This window comes from Natator depressus, chromosome 7 (assembly GCF_965152275.1).
Source record: "Natator depressus isolate rNatDep1 chromosome 7, rNatDep2.hap1, whole genome shotgun sequence".
Classification (NCBI taxonomy): Eukaryota; Metazoa; Chordata; order Testudines; family Cheloniidae; genus Natator; species Natator depressus.
Window position 1 is genome coordinate 100196122 of NC_134240.1, and position 18978 is coordinate 100215099.

Here is an 18978-nt window from a genome sequence, read left to right on the forward strand (position 1 = left end):
TCTATATTTGAAGATTATACTCAAAATACACAAGCTTCCTTTCTGTATTTCCTGCCATTTCCTGTTCAGCTTCTCATTTACATTGGATTTATATTCAGAACCAAACACAAATCAAGGTCAGGATTTACTCCCTGAAAGTTTTTAGTGAATAATTCCATTTGATGTGAGTTTGCATTTAAATACAAAACACAGCTGTACTGGCAAATAATACAGGGAACATAGTATACTTGCAAGGTAATGCAAACTGCATGGTATACATTAAAAGCATGCATGTGCATGAGGCCTATAGCATTGTGTTCAGAGCAGCTTGAGAAGGGGCACGCAAAGGTAGCCTGCACTGGGCACCAAACTAGAGCCACAAATTATGGCATCTTGCCAGCATCCCCAAGAGGTCAACATGGCAGCTGGGGATAAGCAGAGAGTAGGGGATAACTCTAGCAATAGCGTCTTTCCTCCAGCCATGCCCCTTACACTGACATTAAAAAATATTACCTAGCTCTTACATTGTGCTTTTCATCAGTAGATCTCCTTAGCAACCACAGGTCCAGAAGTTGTGAAGGTACATAACAACAACATTCAACCAGGACACATTAGAAATGCAAACAGCATATATACTCTTAAGATGGAAGTACTTTTTACTCCCAGCTTTTTGGAGTTCATGCTTACCAGATTCATGGGGTAGCTATAGCAACATGTGACAAGGTTGTAATCACTGCCATGAAGTCATAAAAGTGACAGTTTTTCACATATAGCTTGCTTGCAAATTCAGCTACCCTTATCATTTATAAAATGTAGGCTTCGTTATCTGCCAGGAAGAACTGTGTGTGCAACCTCAGCAAAAATTAATGAGAGAAGAAGTATACTCACAATTTAAACCTTCCCAAAAATAGAGGAAAAAATAAACCAAAGCTGTCATCATGACTTAAAAAACTCAGAAAGATCAATGCAAAATCATACATACAGTCTGTGACCCTGCTGAAGGCCTTAGGTTCCTATCGCACTCTGTTCCAGAGAGGAGCAGAACAGAAGTCCTCCAAGTGGCCTAGAGTGGTTGCAGGGAAGCAGCTGATGCGGGAGGCTGCAGGGAGCAGCCAATCAGGGCCCAGCAGACTCACATAAAAGGAGATGCAGGGTCAGAGTCAGTCAGTTGCTGCCTGGTGTTCAGGGAGTTAGGACTCTGTTCCTGCCTGGCTGAAGAAGCAGCAGGATCATGGACAGATCAGTTGCTAGCAGGGACCAGGGAGCAAAAAGGAACACCTGGCTGGCTGCCGGGACTGAGTAAGAACTGAGCCCAGGGAGGGCTGCAGAAAGACAGTGTCTGCAGAGAGGAAGCCTTCGGGCTATGTCCCATACCCGGGGTCAGGACTATGTAAAGACTGAGCCTGGGAAGGGCTACAGAGATACCATCAGAGGGGTACTGGGATAAGTCCCTGATGGACTGCTTATCTGTTTCACTGACAAAATGTGTGTGTGTAGACTCGGCCAGAGGGCTGAGTCACTGAAAACCCACCTGAGAAACCCACCACAAACTGAGAGAGTGCAGGCACACGCACTCGACCAGAAGGTGCTCACAAGAGGTGCATGCCACCCTATTCCATAGTCCCCTCCTTTAAATATAAATGAAGGTTGCTAAGATATGTAGTTTTCTCTTGTTCAAATCTTGGTATACAAGATTATCATATTTTAGCAACCTCCACTTGTACTCAAATTAACAGCTACATTAGAATGAGATAGGCTACAAAGATCCAATTCATTTGGACATCAGACTGGGACTCAGGAGACCTAGATCCTATTGCTAACTCAGACACTGACTTGCTCAATGACTCAAACTGAGTTATTCCACATGTAACCCTTCTGCCAGGTGGAGTCAGCAGCACCAAAAGCCAGGTTCAATATCTAGGGGCTCCTCTTAACAATCTGGGGAAATGAGACACCATCCCGGATGCCTATAAGAAGCAATACTTCCCCATTCACAAGCATTGAATCTATGTATAATAAAAGAACACTTTTATTAAAAAGAGAAAGGAAACCCAACACAACCACATTCAAAAGCATGGAACCATAAGCAAATACCCACCCCGCAGTATGTTGGGCAGCGTTCCTTGCCTCATTTTGTCACGTAGCGGTGTGAAAGTCCAAGCAAACGTCCCTCTAATATGCCACTTCCTTTCCCTCCGCTGCACCCCAGAGTTCAGATGTGCATTCACATGGATCCACCCCCCACCCCTGAAAGGGAGGAAGGTGTCAAACAATGCTTCCACTCTTGCCAACACCCCTGTAAATGCCTCGCTGCTGCTGTCCCTGTTGTCTCTGCTGCTGTTCACCAGTGCGGCTGTTCGCTGCTTGCTACAGGTGTTCTCTCTGCCGCCACTGGCCACTTGTTGCCACTTCTGCGATGCCATGTCCTGAGGTTTCTCCCACTTAGCCTAGCTCTTAGTGATTTCACTGGGTAACAGAGATCCTCTGTGCTGCTGCCTCTTCATTGGCTTTCACTACAACATTGTCCCCATACCAGGTCTCAGGCTTAGCCACTAGACCTGCTCATCCACCATTTCAGCTCTAGCAATCACGGAAGAGAAACAATGATTCTCAGTTGAGTCCAGTCATTTTTAACACTTCAAACACTGGAGAGTCAAATAGTGTCCAGGACTCTTTCGGCAGAGTATACACCATCAGGTACAAACACCTGTTCCCACCCCCTGCTCTTTCCCACTGGCATTGGCATCCTTACCCTCTGCTTAGCAGATGAAGTTCAGTTTAGGGTGACACCTCCCGTCAGGGCATACTAAGTACCATTCTGCTGCCCTTTACTCATACAATAAGATTAACAACATTTCATTACCCCTGCATTCAATACTAAAGTGAGTTGTAACCCAACACCAGACAAAACTGATCACTTTGGCAAAGCAGGTCTGTCTGCTGAACACCTAGGCAAAGTAGGTGAGTCTATGGTCTGCTCCTGAAGTCTTTTTCCCCCAGTGCATTGCTAGATGTCATGGGAGAGCTCATTCAGACCCTGCTTACACAAGAATGAATTTGGTCCAAGTATGAAGGGTACAATGGGGACATAATCCCTAAGTAAGAAACATTGTTAAGAAGATTTCAACAATAGGCCATTTGCCAGGAGATGCAGAAGTCCCAAAGGTATTAGGAATATCTCCAACAACTTGATCCAATACCCATTAAAATTAATGGAAACATTTTCAAAGCCTTGACAGGCATTGGGTGGAGCCCCAGATGAGGACAAGGAGGCATCTGTGGCAACATGAAGAAGTGGAAAGGAAGGTCAAGGAAGGCCCTGCAATAAATTGACTCTATAAAGTCTAGCATTTTCTCCATTGGGTGCTAGGAAAGCGTCCCTTAGAGGTAGGGATTAATCTAGGTTTATAAATTCAGAAAAGCACCATGTACACTTGAGAAGGTGTAAAAATATAAGTACCTAATAAGGGTCCTGAATTATCATCATCTCTATTTTGTTGAATACTGACTATTTGATGCAATATGGAGTGCAGAGTAGTGCATGAGAGTTGATGTTGAATTTATCAGAATGTTGCAGTCCTTACTCCTACTGAGTTTGGCACACATAAGGACTGTAGGATCAGGCTTTTACACTATCCCTGGCTTGAAGGATGGTAGTGTGTACATTATGCCCCCTCCTTTTGTGGAAGTGGGAGTTTATGAGTGCTTATTAACTCCTAATTAATCTACAAATACAACCTACCCTGATGGTCCATTTTAACTCAACAAGAGCCATATAATGCAAGGCCAGGGCTAAAACTCTATGCATAATATCCCAGTGCGTCTAGTTATTTTTACACATTATTATATCCATGTGGTTTTCAGTGATGGCCCCCCAATAAAGTTGTTAAAAGATAATGCCTCCACTTTAATGTTGAAATTCCTTGATTTATGGACGGAACTGGCAAGGGTTTGGGAGAGATCACATTTGTTTAAGTTATATATTTTCTAACTGCACTCAACATTCTTCTGCTAACCGTGCTTTTTTGAGATAAAGCCAGTGTGACCTCATTGGAAGCTTATGTGAAAACCCAGTATGCTCTTATCTTTCCATTGAGAATGGCTTGGCACTGAAAATGTGGGAGCCAGCTAGCCAAATTTAGCCCTAGCAACAGAGTGTCCATTTTTTTTCTTTTTACTTGCTCCAGAACATTCCCTGAAGCCGCATATTCTTGCCAAGAAACTCAGGACATCACTCATATTAATAATTACAATTAATTCACAGTCCAACAGATGGTTGGACATTTGGATGCTCCATGAAAGAAAGGTGTTTAAACTCAGCAATACCACTCCCTTCTGTTCCCACTCTTCGCACACCCCCAGTTTCCCCTACCCTTTAGTGACTTCCGCCAGAGAGAAACATACTGGTTCAATTATGAAGAGGCCAGGAGTGGAAAACTAAATAATTATTTGAGCACTCACTCTTCCCAAAATAATAAAATTAAATAATAATAATAATGCTCCAAATCCTCTTCCTTCTTTACCCAGAGCTCATGTTCCCCATTGCACAGTCATTTGTGAGACTGTATATTTTAGAGTTCTGGAAGAAACAAAGACAAGTCCCTGCTCCTCACTCCACTATTACATTTTTTACCCTTAGGGAGTTTTAAGATTTAAGGAAACAGCGGAAGGTCAGCTGTACATAGCTTATTCCAACTGCCCTTCTCCTCATTGACATTGTTAATAATTTTTACAGTGGCCAGAAATATGCTGAGAGCTTTATGAAATAAATAGGAAGACATGGATCCTGACCTGAAAAGCTTGCAACCTAATTTTAGATCTCACATAATGCCAGCACACACACGCACACACATACACAAAAATTTTAAAAAAATAAAAAAGAGGAGAGGGTAAATATTTGAGGAAGGAGAAGGGTAACACGGTCACCTGGTTGCTCATTTTAGGTGTGTATGTACACAGCTAGATAGCTAAATTAGAAGGATTTGCTTGTTTGTTTTCATTATAATGATTATTATTGACTCACTTCTTCGAACATCAAGGAAGAAATGCATTTTCAGGAGAGGTTTAAATGAAAAGATCTTACCCTGATTGAAGATGTACTATGTGTGCTCCAACGATAGGGGACCATGAGCTAGGCTCACACCAGTTTTACATATAGCTCAGGGTTTCTCCATTGGGTGTATTGGGAGAGCCATTACAGTTTAATGCACTGACTATTAGCCTTATACCTTATGAGAACATTCAATATACAATACTGTATGCACTGAAACCACACACACACACACACACACACACACACCCACCCTCTAGCCACTTTTCAATGCTTTGGGTTTTATTTGTTAGTTCAAAAAGGAAAAAATAAATCCTCCCAAATTGGTCTATATTAAAGACTAATGCCCTGACACATTTCATTTTAAAAGGCACGTACAACTGACCTCTAAAAGCAGTAAAAAGTATCTGAAAACTCTTACTAACACTTCATACTTCTATAACTCAGAAATATACACAAAGAAGTATACTCTTTAAAATGGGGGGGAGGGTGTTGCTGTGCACAGAAGATGGTGTTATATACCCTCAACCATATCTATTTAGTGTATATTTAAAGTAAATAGGTCTGTTGGTACTTGGCTCTTTGGGATAGGGATTGTAGCTTTTCGTATGTTTGTACAACACCTAGTACAACTAGGCTCAACCTGGTTGTGACTTTTATGCACTACCATAATAGATATGTTGAATATCAATGAGAGTACTAACAGGAGCCTAGTACTATAACATGAGTGCAGGTGCTGTACAAATATCCCCATGCAACTGTGACATTGCACCTCATTTCTGACCTGAATCACCAGTTAATCCAGTCCTAGGCCACTCTAGGAGCCAAAAATTGCCAACAGACTGATATTTTTGTCCTGTGGACAAAATTAACACATGCAGAGCACTTACACAAGGCCTGTGTCCCACTCAGGGCTGTCTGAGTTTCACCCCATGGTGCATTTCACCCTAAGGAGATGGTTAAAGAAAGTACATAATGAAGTGGATTGCATCTTCTACTATCCGTTAAAGAAAGCCAACTCCTATAAACTTTAATGAATTTATCATAAACCAGTTTGTTCCCTTCAACTATCATTCCCCTGCACCCACCCCTGTAGAAAAAAACTGTTGCTTTGAAGAGTATCAGATTAATCTGTGGCCTATGATATTGTTATTTTTTAAATCATCTTGGTTTTTTTGTTTTCTTTGCCTGCTGTTATCAGCCTTGCAACTTTGCCAGGCAAGGAAAATATATTTTTTTATAAAAAGCAGACAACTTCAGATTTGACAAAAAACTCTTTTTCTTCATATTGATAAGCAATCATCATTTCTCTTGCAAATGGGTATTGGCCCTACAGCACATTCAGGAGATCACTGGATCTCAAATCCTTTGGAAATCAAAATAACAAAACAATCCTCACCTGCGTCACTGATGATCAAAGATAACCAAAGACAGGGCAGCACAGCCTACAATGTATCAGAAATAAGAGATTTTCAGTATATTACACAGACACACACACACACACAGGCACCTTTAAGCCTATATTTTCAAATGCCTAGAATTTAAATACATACATACATATGTATTCTGAAAATCTCTTATTTGTGTCACACACACACAGTAAGAGAATGATCAGGATTTGTAGGTGTGCAGAACATGGGAGATTTCTGTATGATTTTAATGAATATTGTGTGCCTCAGTTTACCTGCTTGATATTATTCTATCCAATTGCATGGAGGTTCTTATGGAGAAACAAAAAGAAAATGACACAATGACAGAGTAAGAGATCTCCAGAGAGAATACCAAGGATTTTCAGCAGAATAACTGGGGAGCTATTAAATAGGAAGTGCTCCAGCCCCAGCAAAAGCCGTATGATCCCAGCTCCAGCCCTGGCCATGGGGCAGGGGCATGTAGCCCCAGCTGCAGTCCCGTCCGAAGCCACAAGGGAGGGTGCACAGCCCTGGCTCCAGCCCCAGCAGCAGCAGTGGGAGGGGTGCACAGCTCTGGCTCCAGCCTCTGACAGCTGAAGCTGAAGAAGTCACAGAAGTCCAATAAAGTCACAGAATCCGTGATTGCTGTGACCTCTGTGTCTAAATTGTATCCTTAACCATAGCCATAGCAGATCAACAATGCTTGAAAATTTGATACACTTAGTTTGGCATACTGACCAATGACCTGAGCTTCTCTCCAGATTTTTATTGGGAGAACTCAAACATACTGATAGCTCAGTCTTCAAATTGGCTTGTTCTCCAAAGCTTGAGTTGAAATTACATAATCTATATGCAGATCCAAATCACTGAAAGTAATTGCCTGATTCTCAAACCAATAGATACATTTTAAAATGGGTAATCTGTATTCCCCAGTTAGTAACATCAGAGAGATGATAAAAAACACCTCTTGACTCTGAAAGTAAACCCAATCAGATGTGGTTAGGGCATTTGACTCTGCCTTTGATGAAATAGCATTTAATGAAGAACAACTATGATAACCTCCTGACTCTAGAAAAATGTTAAAATGAAGCGCAGCAAGAATTCCTGATTGTTTTACTTTACCTTCTGACTCAGGAGTTCAAAGCAGCAAAGTCTTTTCAAAGACAGATTAATATATTTAGATTTTGGTAATTGATCATAAGTTTCCTGTATGCTTACATATTCATCCCAATGGGGAGGAGATCACTGTCAGCAGCTGTAATTGGTCTAGAGGCATTTTGATTAACTGAAGATTACCCACTTCTTAATACGAAGAAGTAGCTGTCAAGTTGCTCCACAGGATTCCAGAGAAGTTTCAGTAGGAAACTAGATATTATTATGAGGACTTCCGACACCAGATCTCATCCACCATGTCCACTTAGAACTATGCAAAGTGGTGGTCTCCATGCTTCCATGCCTTAACTAAACCTGAACTACTGAACAGAAAATAAATTGCTGAATACCATTTGTTACACACAAATTTAGACCCACAGTCCTAATTGCAAAGGTTATGCTATTGTACTAAGACCATGGCATCCTGCAAGAGTATTGAAGCTGGAGAAGAAATGTCATTGAAGGTTTGGAGACTGGAACCATGAATCATATGCCATATAGTACTGGCTGTTCCAGTTTATTACATTTTAGTCTTTGGTCGAGTTTAACAAAATGGCTGAACAGTGATTTTCCATTACAGCATAAATCATTTTATCAACCTTATTTTTGTGATATTTTAAAATTTCAATACATTTGCTTTCTTCTGAATATTCAGATGCTTCAAAAGGTACCCAAAGGATGCAATTAGACCCAAGGGAAATATGCTATTATGTGCACATATCATGTTTTGCATAGGCTTTCCATCATCTACATAATTTATGTTTTTCTGCATAATTTTTCCTTTTTATGTTTTCTATGTGTTTGTGAGATAATGCAGAAGTCAGTTTCCTACCACCAAAAATACAGAAATAACTTAAGTCAGTATTCTTACTTCACCCAATCTGCTTTACTTCCTGTGAAATCCTTGGAAAAACCTCTTGAGAAATCCTTTCATATGCACCAAACATCAATACATGAGGAAAAAAATTAGAAGGTTCAGGAAGCTTTCTGAAATGAAATAGAACCTTGTCCATTCTCATAATCATCTGGGTATTCAGAAGTTCCTCTGATGAATAATGTTAAAATGTTAACGCTTTTAAACTGTTTATAATCCTTTCTTTGGATTTGAAATATACAAAAAATAATGCTCAAAAACTTTAAAGTTGTTTTTTTAACTTTTAGTGCAAGTTGCAAGTTTGTCTTTCATACAAAAAAAGCAGGAGAGGATATAGGTAACATTTTTTGCTACATTATCCTTTATAAACTGTTAGGAAGTGGGGCTGGGAGGTTGTTTGTTCAGGCTTATTTTAATACAGGAAAATTAAAGATCTGGAAAAGTGTCCTCCCCATGTTCTCTTATTTTAGCAATTCAAATCATGCACAGTCCCACTGGTCTTGTGATGGAAATGTCTCTTGGGACAACAGTGACACCTAGCAGTGAGGACTGAGCTATTTCTAGAACTGACTTTGTTGGACTGCAGGGGTGAAATCTTGACCCCTTGGAAGTCAGTTGGAGTTTAGCCATTGATTTCAGTGGGGCCAGGATTTCACCCCAGAACTCCCGTAGTTTTTTCTACTTTACAGTTAACAACCAGAAGAAATCTAACTAAGTTCAGATTTCTTTTCCTCCACTAGAAGAAATACTAACTTGATTTAAAACTAGAAAAACAGCAATGATGGTTGATATATCAAACTAATCTAGAGTAATACAATATCTGTTTGCAGTTTAATACTCACTATATCCTCTAACATATGTATATGATGGAAATCATATCCTTTAAAGCCAGGGCAATGAACTACACTATCACATAGATCTTTTCCATTATTGCCAACTCTCACAATTTTATCTTGAGTCTCACATTATTTAGGATTTTTCATATATCTCCAGCTCCTGGAGTCACTGGATTGTGTGAGAACCTCAGCTCTAATTAAAAAAGAAGTACATTTCTACCCGTCATGACTGCAAAGAAATGCTTGAGAATGTGAATCCTTACCACCTAAACCATTAAGTCTCATATAAATCATTAAGTTTCATATAAAATAACTCAAATTTATTATTTTTTACACTCATGATTTTAAGCCAGTCTCATGATTATTTGTGAGGATAACTCATGATTTTTTAACACATAGGGTTGGCAATACGGTTTCTTTGATTTATAATCAAATGGGCCCCTATTTTCTTACAGATTTAATATGCAGATAAATTGGCTAACATTATACAGACATTTGTTTGAGTTTATGTGGCTGTACTGTTTGGGAAAATCCTTCTTTGCAAGCCCAAATATGTAAAAACAGTATGTGAGAGAGAGAGAGAAATGACCATCTAGATGATCATATTTTTCAAATCAATGCTTCCTCCATCCCCTAAAAAAAAATCCCATAAAACGATATAGTCCCTAAAATATACTTTGCCAAAGAAATCCACTAGAAAGTGGGATCAGAAAGACCACTTCCTTTGCCACTTATCCTTAGCCTCAATATCACAAAGGAACCCACTTAGGTAATAGCTACCCTTGATTCCATGAAAAGTCAATCATGGACCAGTAAGGAGAGGCTGCAATATGCTTTCCCCGTCATATCATAACAGCTCCCAAGAAAACAGAATATTTACCTTATGAAATGCACAGTATGAAATAGCAGAAACAAAACAATCTGGTAAAATTTCAAGATTTTTTTTGTAGAATACATGAGAGAACACCTGCTGCTTTCCTTATTTTTATTTTTCATAATTAATATACTCAAAACAAACAGCAGAAAAAATAATGAATACTTTTCATTAAAAAGTTCATTTGAAGTTGAAAAATATGTATGATCAACTGATCACAACAGAGTCTTGTTACATAAAAGACTATTGACATATGTTTTTAAATCATTCATATAGCAGTGTAACTACCAAGGAGGACCTTTGACAATCAAAGTTATTAATAGTCCACACTAGAATAGTCTACCTGTGGTAATAAAATATTGTGCAATATTTTTTAAATCACCAGTCCTATTAAACAGGATGAGAGATATGTGGAGGTGACTGGTGAGAGATAACTTGTATTAAGATCAAAACTACAGACCAGCAGAAATTATTTGCAGAGAGCATTTTAGTTTCTTTCAATAACTCTATTTCTTTGTTAAAGTTAGTATAGCAAGCACTGTCTCTCCAGTCCTCACACCCACACAGCGTAACCAAACAAACACACATGTAATTAGATAATCATTCAGTGTAATTAACTTAAACTGTGAAAACAAAGTTTCTATTGATGCAAATTAAGATATTCTTCCACTAAAAATGATTTGGTATTTTGAATTGATGTTCTAATTTAAATCACACACACTCTGCACAGCATTTTGTACAAAAACAAAAAACAGAAAAACAAAAACCACAAACTCTGAAAGGCCATCTACAATACCATCAGAAATCAATGAAGTCAATGGGAGATTTGCCTGATAAGAAGGATGTGGCTTTTGCTTTGTTTTGACTTGTTTTGCTTTGATTGTTTTCGCTGAGTGAAGACTGCAGGATTTGGCTAGGATAAAATTCATTGAAGAAAAATGGAAAATCTTTATGAAAAACTTAAGCACGGTGGGCCAAATTCTATCCTCAGTTAGGTTAAATTTAGGTTAATAAATATAGGTGCGTTAAATATGCGAGATGACACTTCCTGAAAAATATAGACATAAAAGGTCATTTTGGGGCTCAGGTGGAACGAATATTCTGTAAAATGAGTCACACAGATTAAATCATTTTGGCTCTCAAAGTATTTTCTAAGACTCGATGCTTAATTATAGGCAGCAGTCTTTAAAAATGCTTCTCACTGCATGCTGTGTAAGAAATAGTTATTCTTCAGCAGTGCCTGGCATTTCAAAAGAGCCTAAAACCAGTTATACTAAACCGGTCAGCCTCACCCTTACATTTTTGAAAGGAATCATGCATAGTTATGACAGCATTGATTCCTTCTGTCTTTATGATATTACTGTAATCTAGACATTCAAAGAGGCTCTATGATACATATGCTGTATCATTCTTCCCAGTGCAATAGAAATATTAAAAGCAAAAACAAAAAAACTCTGTGGGATAGACAGCCCCTTGCTCTCAATTTTAATTTCTTCATATTTAAGGCAGAGATGGGATGCCCATCCAATAGCTCCAGTTGAAGATATTTTTCTCTGTGTGTATGTGGCAGTGGGGATGGAATTAGGTAAAAAAAGAATACCCTATATACAAACCACCTAAACATCTCTTTCAAGTACATATTTTATGATTAAATTAACCTTTAAAAGGCGATCTGGGGGCAAAACTAGCCCCAAATGTGTGAATCAGAGGTCAATCTCATTGTGTTCTTATGAGCATCAACACAGCTTTGTTCCTTCCCCTACACTGCTTCTTGGGAAAATAGGGTCAAGGCCATAACATTGTGCTCTGTTGGGGGACTCCCTGCACCTCAGTATACAAGGACGGACTAAGGGAGGAATACAGTCTATATGGATCTAGGGCTATTTAGAACCACACACCATTCTGTCGTGCCAAGGGTGATGTAGCACATACCTGTCAACATTGTTAGAGAATGTTGACAAGCCTTTAGAATTTTCAGAATTAGAAATTCTGAATTTTAGAGCTTTGGGGATTATATCAAATCTGCATAAATTTGAATACATCTGCCTTGAGATACCGAGAATGGGAGCTAATTCAAGGGAGGAGATTGTAAGACATTTGAGCATCTCCCCTTTCAAAACATTACATCATTTTCCCCCCCACCCCCACTGCAACATCAGCATTTCAAAGCAGTCGCCTCAAACCAGGTTTGCTGCAAAACAAAAACAAAACAAAAACCAAAAAGAAAAGGAGTACTTGTGGCACCTTAGAGACTAACCAATTTATTTGAGCATAAGCTTTCGTGAGCTACAGCTCACTTCATCGGATGTAGCTCACGAAAGCTTATGCTCAGATAAATTGGTTAGTCTCTAAGGTGCCACAAGTACTCCTTTTCTTTTTGCGAATACAGACTAACACAGCTGTTACTCTAAAAAACCAAAAAGGCAGCCAAGCGAATTCATGGAGGGAGGGGAAAAATCCCTATCAAATCCTGTTGCATAAAAAACACAAACCAACTCCACTGAAAAATAAAATAAAAATAAATAAAAATCCAAACCAACTCCATTGCAAAAATAAACCACTCATCTCACAACTCTATTACAAAAAAACCAATCAACTTCATGCAAAAAATCCCCTCAAAAATAAAAATTTAAATAAAAACACAAACCAAGCTCACTGCAGAATGAAAAACAAAAAAGCATCATTGCTTCCCCCCAACCAATTTCACTTCAAAAACTAACTCCCCAAATCATTTCTATTGCAACTGTCCCCAAACATTTCATTGTGTAAAAAACAACTCCTCCCTCTAACCTTTAGATCCCAGGAGGCTAGAAGGGTAGTAGCAGCATAATAAGGACTGTTCCCTGCTCAAGCCTGAGGGCAAGGGGACATGGCAGAAATGGGTATTTACCATTTGACCCTCCCAATTTCAAGGATGAAATACAGCCAGCAGAGCTGGGAGGATCACTGCACTTCTCCACCACCCAACTCCGTTGCTGTGAGAGGAAGCAGCACTAGAAGCCTAAGTAGCAGTTTCAGAGCTAGTAGGAGTGGCTGCCTTCAAGCCACCCCTCAGCACAGTTTCCCACCCACCAGCTAGGAGGCAGGGCCAGGAATTGCCTCCTGCTCCCTGTGCTGAGAGACGAGAATGTGCCGCAGCACGAGGAGCAGTTCTGATAGGCTGCCCTTCCCCAGAAGGGCTAATCTGATGGAAATTTCTCCATAGGTTAGGGGGGTTTCCGAAGAAGCAAGGGAAGGTCTGAAAACTAGCACTCTGTGAGGAAGGATAGAGTCAGTGGGTCTGGTCAAAAAAACTGGTCAAAAAATGCACCGGGGAAATGTTTGAAAATTTTCAAAAACATTTTTCTTTGAAATTTTTAATTAAAAATGAAACCCTCAGCAACTATATAAGCTGGCCACACAACAAAGGGTGGGGGGAGGAATCACAAACAACTTCTGCAAAAACAAGTAGTCGAAATTTTTAAAACTGAGACATTTCTGCCCAGTTCTAGTCTGCAGAAATCACTGCAGTAACAGCCTGAGACCTCCTCTTTAACTGCTCTGCAGGATGAAAACAGGAAATCCTCAATACATAGCCCAGTTACTCAGCTAGCCATTTGCCCCTCTCTCCCAGGTAGCTGCTCTGCACAGTACAATTATCCTCCTCTCCCCTCATTCCTCCCTCTTTCTAGACCTCCTTCACATTTACATTAAGATACTGGAGCCCTTTGAAAGAAGCCTTAATCACTTTGTTGCTGGTCCAGTACTCCATCTGTTTGGCTCTAAGCTGGCACCTGCTTGAATGAGTGGGCACCATGCTGTACAAAGAGCATCCATCACGAATGGGGGTATTTTAAAGTCCTGAGATGTATCTGTCAGCTCCAAAGTGCATTGTTACAGCACTGAGGTGTCGCAGTCAGCTTGATAGTCCCAAAATATTACCCTTGTCTTGGCAATATGACTTAGTCATATGTTTGTCTATGGCCCACTGAATGCACTTTAGTCCCTTTGATACAGTTTCCAATCCATTTTGCTGGCTTTCTGAATTCAGTTCCAGAACCATATGCAGCCTTGATGGGTTGGGTTGCTGATTTGTTGCCCTCAGATGAAGCAGTCTGGGGAGGGAGGAATGTTTTTAGTCTAAGTCCAGGGAAACAGAAAGGGCTAAGTATGATCCCTACTTCAGCAAGATTGAGCATTTTCTCGTCCTCAAAATGCTTTTTTTTAATGTTAAATGTAATTTTTTTTGTCATTGTAGGCTATGAGGATGGTTTTTGAAGAACTTTGTGATTGGCTAAATGAAAGGATCTCTTGGGAGACTGGTGGGAAGAGCAACCTGAGACTTCATACAGGGACAGTCAGGAAGTCCCATTTGGGAGATTGTATGCAGTTTCCAATCCTGCTCTATTCCACTCCTAGCTGATCCTTACTGCCAGACTGCATGGAAAATCTTCTACTCTTGCTCTCACCTTCCTCTATGTTGCGAATATCCTCCACCTTCCGATGAAGTGGCCTGGGCCCTTCTCAACCCCATCCCAGCTGCAACTTTCCTTTTGCCTTCTCAAGGGACAGATCCTTCCTGGGAGCCTGGAACAAGCTATGTACAGGCAGACCTGAAGTTCTTTAATACAACTTTGACAGATCTGAATTTTTCAATACTACCCTGTTCAACACTGTTTGGTTGGTGTGTTCCCCCTCTTCTTGAAATCAATGGTACAGAATGGGTGTTTAATGCATTGGTGACAATGTCCATGGCACCATTGTATTGTGTATTTGTCATTTACATTGAACTTCATTGTCAAGCTGCTGTGTACCACGCATGGCTGACTCAGTCTCTTCTCTGACTCTACTATAGAAAGCTTCTTTGCTAAAGTCTCTCACAGAACGTTAGAGGGTTGTTTCATTTATTACAATCTAAGAATGCATTATTACATTCTCCATCTGAAATGTGATCTTAAATAACAGCTTGTACAATAATTAAATGTAGTAGTGAGAACATTGTTAAAATCAATGACCCAGTGCATTGGCAGTTTAAACACATTTTAAGTTAACTTCATTATGGTGAATGTAATTCAGGAGAAGTTAAATAAGTGCGAACTATGTGTATGAATGTCTAGAAGCAGTATCTTCATAGTTCTGAAAATGGTCTGTGCACTTCAAGTAAACTGATCTCATATCTGTATTGTAGAGGCGCACCCAATGCTTTATCAGACTTGCGTTTGACTACAATTGTCAGTTTAGTATTTCTGGAACTCTTCACAAGTAGTACAAATACATAAAACTCATTACAATAAATAGTTTAAAGATAGTATGAAAGAGAACAACAACTTTACTCAATATTATGGGACCTAAAGCACTGAAAATGGAGGAACACTGAAATATGGGGAAATGTTAGAATAGCTGATGAGCTGATTCAATTTGTACTAGAGTTAGGGGAATGCTGCAATATTTTTCTATGAGCATTTTTCCTAATTCAAAAGTATTCCCTTCAGCCATGCTCACACTCTTTGTGAGTTTCCTGACTGTGAGCATTCTAGACATTGAGTTTTATTCACACTAATGCTCGCAGAAAATGAAAGTTATTGGATATTTGCATGGAAAAGGGTACATTTTATATGGGAGGGTCACTGTTAGATACAGGTTTCAGAGTGGTAACCGTGTTAGTCTGTATCAGCAAAAACAACAAGGAGTACTTGTGGCACTTTAGAGACTAACAAATTTATTTGGGCATAAGCTTTTATGGGTGAAAACCCACTTCATCAGATGCATGGAGTGGAAAATACAGTAGGAAGATATATATAACAGTACATGAAAAGATGGGAGTTGCCTTGCCAAATAAGGGGGTTGAGACAGTTCAATTAAAATTCCTATACTGTTATAGAGGTTACAGGGCACTTGGTATTAACAGACAACTATGGAAATGAGAAATGGAGTGAAGCCCCAAAGCTCAGATCAGTACACTTAGGTCATACAGTTCTTAAAATAGGCCAGCCCTTTCTTTAACTCTTTAATTAATGTGTATTCCGTGGCACTCAAAGTGCTGTAAATAAAGTATGTTCACTATAGAGAAATAAGGCTGGAGGGAGGGGCGGGGGAAGAAAGGCATCAACCTCAATGTGAAACCCAGAAGCAGGCAGCCTGTTAAATCTGTTCTGGTGAAGAATTTACACTGGGTGAATATGCAACAAACCAGGCAACCAAAGCCCTTTCTGAACCATTCAGCGGATGCTTAAGAGGGTCTCAGAACTTGAACAGCATATTTGCGGTAGAGAATAAGGTACCCACAGGCCCTGGGGTTATCCAAGATCCAGAGCATGGAGAGCAAACTACAATACAATCGCTAATGCAAAACGTAACCTGGAGCAAATGCAAATTCTGCATACTGAGGACAAGCATAATCCTAGTGAGAAAACAAGAGTTTTGCACAATTTTAAGACATTCCCATTTGACTGGTCTTTCCACTGGGCAAATTCAATTATTGTAGTCCAAGCATGAACAAAGAATACAAATCAACACTTTCAACTATCAGTTAGTTAGGCACTACTGATTTCAATATTCTTATCTTCAGATGCAAAGTATTGTTAAATACCTATACTATTGGGCCAAGTTCTGCCCTCAGTTACGAAGGTGCAACTCCCATTAATGCCAACAGGAATTAAATGCAAGTGCATGTGGTAGAATTTGACCCTATATTATAATTTTATTTCAAAGAAACAACTGAGTTGATCCAAATTAGACAAACTTCTTCAGGGCTTTTCACATTTGAGTTTAGGCTGTCATGTCCCCAGGATAGATATCAAAAGTAGAGCTGGTTTGATAAACATTACCCCTTTTTAACATTTTTAAAAGTATAAATAAACTAATATTTTGATTCAAAAATATAAAAATGTCCCATTCTGATAAAGTTCAAACTTTTAACGAAAATTTAAAGTGGGAAACTCATCAAAACCAACCCTTTCTTGCAAATTATTTCAGTTTTAGCAAAAGACACAAATTCACAAAGTCACAAAAATTCTAACAAGCTCTGATCAGAAATTAGTCTAGAAACCCAAAGAGTAAGAATCCAAAGATTAAGAATCAATGGCTATGACAGAATGCATTGGTTAAAGGGCAGTTTTTCTATTTTGGACAATTGCCTGATATAGCAAATCCAATATTATTTACAATATACAGAAGTACAGCTACCATACACTTTATGTAGTATATAAATAACATTCTATTTGTTAAAGGTTTTGAAGTTTACTGGACAAATCCCAGGCTTTCTTTACCTTGCTATTTAGAGAGACCTTTGCTGGTTAAGAGCCTGAGCCCATTTATGGTAAATAGATGCATTTTCTCACTCAACATTTTATTTATAAGATTATCAAAAATAAATATAATATGTTTACAAGAAGTGTCACCATTTTAAAGGAACTCAAACATGGCAAGTTTTGGACTCTATATTTTTAGTTTTTGCCCTGTTTAAAATACTGTTCCATAAATATATTTCTACAAAGAAAATAGAAAACTGTCACACAAACATCACAACCTAAAGCTGTATCTTCCAAAAATAAAAACTCACATATATGTGCCCTTTGAATGAATTGAGCGTCCTGGCAGACCTTAATGATATTAATAATGCCAAAAAGCACCTTTATATTTTGTACCAAGGAACCAGACGTCATCACTGAAATTCCCTCCTTATCTGCTGGAAGCTGAGACTGTCTGTATACAAAAGAGTAGTTGAGTTAATAAGAACAAATTCTTTCAGCAGATGGCAAACTATCATTCCCTTCTAAGCAGAGTATCAGTCATAAATTTGCCATGGAAAATAATATCTTGTATTCATATAGTGCCTCTCAACCCAAAATTTTACATGCTATATTTGAAGATAAATTATTGGTTCATCCACCCCTAAAACGTAGCCACTTCTGGGGTGGACTATAGTAGTGATACACACAAATGGGAAAAACTTCAGCTCTACCTCTCATCCAAAAAACTACACTTTCAGCAGTGCATTGCCTCTTATCTAACAGCTCATAAATAGACTGCTATTTCTCTCCAGAATATTTATATAAGGAAAGGCCAAACTTACCAATATGAATGTCTGCCTCTGCTCATCACTCGCTACTCCTGCTCCAATGCTTGGCCTTTCTGTTCTGTTATTCTCTTCTCTAAAAGCCACAGCTGCTGGGATTTTCACTTTTCTCCCTGGTAACTATGGTGACAGAGACTGCTGAGATCTTCCTTCTCCACTCATGAAGACCACAAGGAGGGGAACTTCCAGCATCTTCAGCATAGGACAGTGAAAGAGAACTCAGGTCTAATAACTCTTGCATCAGAGAAGACTAGTGGTGGTGGAAGACTTCTTGTCCTGTCTGCAACTGGGGAGGCTTCTTCCTCAGAAGAAAGTAGATGCAGTTTAAGGGTTCCTTCTCTTCTCTGAGTGTTAGGTAGGGGGAGAGTGCCTGACCTGTGCTGGTTTAAACACCACTGGCTGATCCAGGCATAATTAGGAACAAATTGGCTCTGCCGGGTCTAAGGCTCGAGCCCTGATCAATAAGTTCCTAGCTCAGGTCTGTTGTTGACAGTAACTGTTACTATCTGTAACCATAAGAAGAAGCTAAATAATGGCATCACAAATATCAGCCAATATTAGCTACGGTTGGCAGAGCACATATACACAATATTTGGCATATTCAGAATTTTTTTATTCATTTCATCCATCCCTTACCCTTAAAGTGAAGTTCTCTTCTGCAATGGTTTCTCAAAAAATGCATTGTGGGATTCCATGTTCATTGTTTCTCTCTCTCTCAGTGATTCCAGATCAAATTTTTGCAATTTGC

General features: G+C 39.2%; 1 long non-coding RNA gene across 1 annotated transcript in view; it reads right to left on the reverse strand.

Moving 5' to 3' along the window:
• Positions 1-18308, reverse strand: part of LOC141991681 (uncharacterized) — a 68751-nt gene extending 50443 nt beyond the window's left edge. Inside the window, exon 1 of the long non-coding RNA XR_012640433.1 lies at positions 18228-18308. This is a non-coding gene — a long non-coding RNA (uncharacterized LOC141991681). The remainder of the gene's footprint in view (positions 1-18227) is intronic.
• Positions 18309-18978: the final 670 nt, after the last annotated feature.